Below are 2,431 nucleotides of genomic sequence, written 5' to 3'. Positions count from 1 at the left end.
TGGGGCAGAGGTTCATCGTTGGCATCCAGGGAGTGTGTGTGCAAAATTTGGCATCGACCGGGTTAACGGTGCCGGAGATTAGCTGCTCACGGACACACACACGGACGGACGGACACACGGACGGACGGACGGACGGACGGAGTGCAAAACATACTCTCCCCCCATGCCTTCGGCCTGGTGGAGACAATGAAAAGGTAGTGCACTATAACACAGACAACTTTTGATATTTGCATAGTCCATAACCTAAACCTAAACAACATGACTTGTTTTTCATATGAAAAGGAGACACATGCAGAATGGAACTGCACAGTGTGAGTGTAGGAAGCTCCTATAGATGTACACTGTACAACAATGTAAAATGTCTACCATTCAAATCTGATAAAGATATATTTGCTGTGCTCTGGAAGCCTCTCCACTGCAAATGTCAAATTCACATAAATACAGATTTTTTTGTCAATTTTAACCCATTTTGGACTGAGGCCGATTAAAAAAAATGGCTTGAAAACCCAGACCCAAGTTTTCTGAAAAACTTCAAATATTTATAATTTTTGAATACTGTACAGAACCCCAAGAGGGGTTCCCCGTCCAGAAGGGTTATAAGACCAAAAGGGGTTCCCGCCCAGGAATATCCCACAATTACATTTTTCTATAGACCTGCATGCCTTTACTGTAACACTGGAGGATTTGACTGTGAACCATTTTCCTTGTTCTTTGTGATTTTACATTGTAATTTCTCTCTTGCGTACGTGCTAGTATTGCTGAGTGATATTCAAAATCAATACCACTGATAGCACTGTGTCAATACAGAGGATGAATTCAACAAATGCTATGGATTTCACAAGCTTCAAATAATTCTCAACAACGTTCCCGTCATTGCTGAATACTGGCCTGCTGAAAACCAGACACATGTTTGGGGAAAACCGATGATTGAAAGGCAAACTGTTTAATTTCCTCCCAGACGGACAGAATGTTTCCCTTATATGCCGTGGGAGTTGTGGCGTGTGTCACCACCACGCAGTCATGAGAAAGGGGACATGGACAGAGAGAAACAGATGGATTTCAGGGAGGTTTAAAGGGGAACTGACGATGCTTCACTCCAGTAACTGATCGCCTGTGGGACATCCCTCCAGGATATGTGAAAATACAATAATGAATCCAGTCCCTTCCCGCCTGGCCATCGCCTTCCATGTTTACGAGCCATGTCTGCAAGTGTGTGCCTGTCTATGCATTGTGTGCATGCGTCCGCACGTGTGTATGTGTGTCAGTGTGTGTGTGTGTGTGTCTTAATAATCAAATTCAGAAGGTTGAAGGTATGAAGAGCAAAAACAAAAGGCTACAAGGACATACAGTACAAGTCTGTAAAGAGTTCACACAATACTGACTGAATACGGCACAACACACACACACACACACACACACACACACACACACACCGAGAAAGAGACAGCATGATCGAGGACACACATGCAAAAAAAACACACGTTCAAACACACAAAAACGAGACATATGTTATAAGACATGAAAGGAATTGCATGCGACTGAGCCAAGCACACACTAATAACAGGCTTTCAGAGCGAAGAGGAGTGAGAGGGAGACAGAGTCTAGATGGGGGGGGGGGGGGGGGGGAGTGACAGAGAGAATAAGCACATATAGGGAAAGAGAGAAATAAACTGAGCATAATCTCAAAAGCTGTCACAATATAAAGACCACTGTGGTGACAACGACCCACATGATAGCATGAAGGATTACAATGATCCAAGAGACACAGAGACAGACAGACAGACAGACAGACAGACAGACAGACCAAAAAAAATGAAAGTAAAACACATCCTGGCTGTGGTCCATGATAATGCAGTCGATGTAGGGACGTATAGGAATGAAGGCGATGTGGTGAGGGAAGGAGGTAGGGGGAGGATAGAGAGAGAGAGAGAGAGAGAGGGGGGGGGGTCTGCACTCTGCAGAGCCACTAGAGTAGGAAGGCAGTATTTGTATGTGTGTGTGTGTGTGTGTGTGTGTGTGTGTGTGTGTGTGTGTGTGTGTGTGTGTGTGTGTGTGTGTGTGTGTGTGTGTGTGTGTGTGTGTGTGTGTGTGTGTGTGTGTGTGTGTGTGTGTGTGTGTGTGTGTGTGTGTGTGTGTGTGTGCGCGTGTAAGGGGGGCTCACACAGTGGAGAGTCCAACACAGTCTCTCACTCCAGCTGTCAGGCAGTGAGAGTAAGAGAGAGAGAGAGAGAGAGAGAGAGAGAAGTAAAGATGTGTAATGTAGCACAGCTCTGCTTTAGCAATATAAATGTATGTTTTCTCATGCCAAGAATTGAATTGAAATCAAAATCAATTGAGAGAGATAGAGAGATAGAGAGATAGAGAGAGAGAGAGAGAGAGAGAGAGAGAGAGATAGAGAGATAGAGAGATAGAGAGATAGACTTCAAACAAG

Source organism: Protomyctophum parallelum (assembly GCF_964188405.1).
Source record: "Protomyctophum parallelum genome assembly, chromosome: 4".
Taxonomy (NCBI): domain Eukaryota; kingdom Metazoa; phylum Chordata; class Actinopteri; order Myctophiformes; family Myctophidae; genus Protomyctophum; species Protomyctophum parallelum.
Note: the sequence above shows the minus strand (reverse complement) of the source record.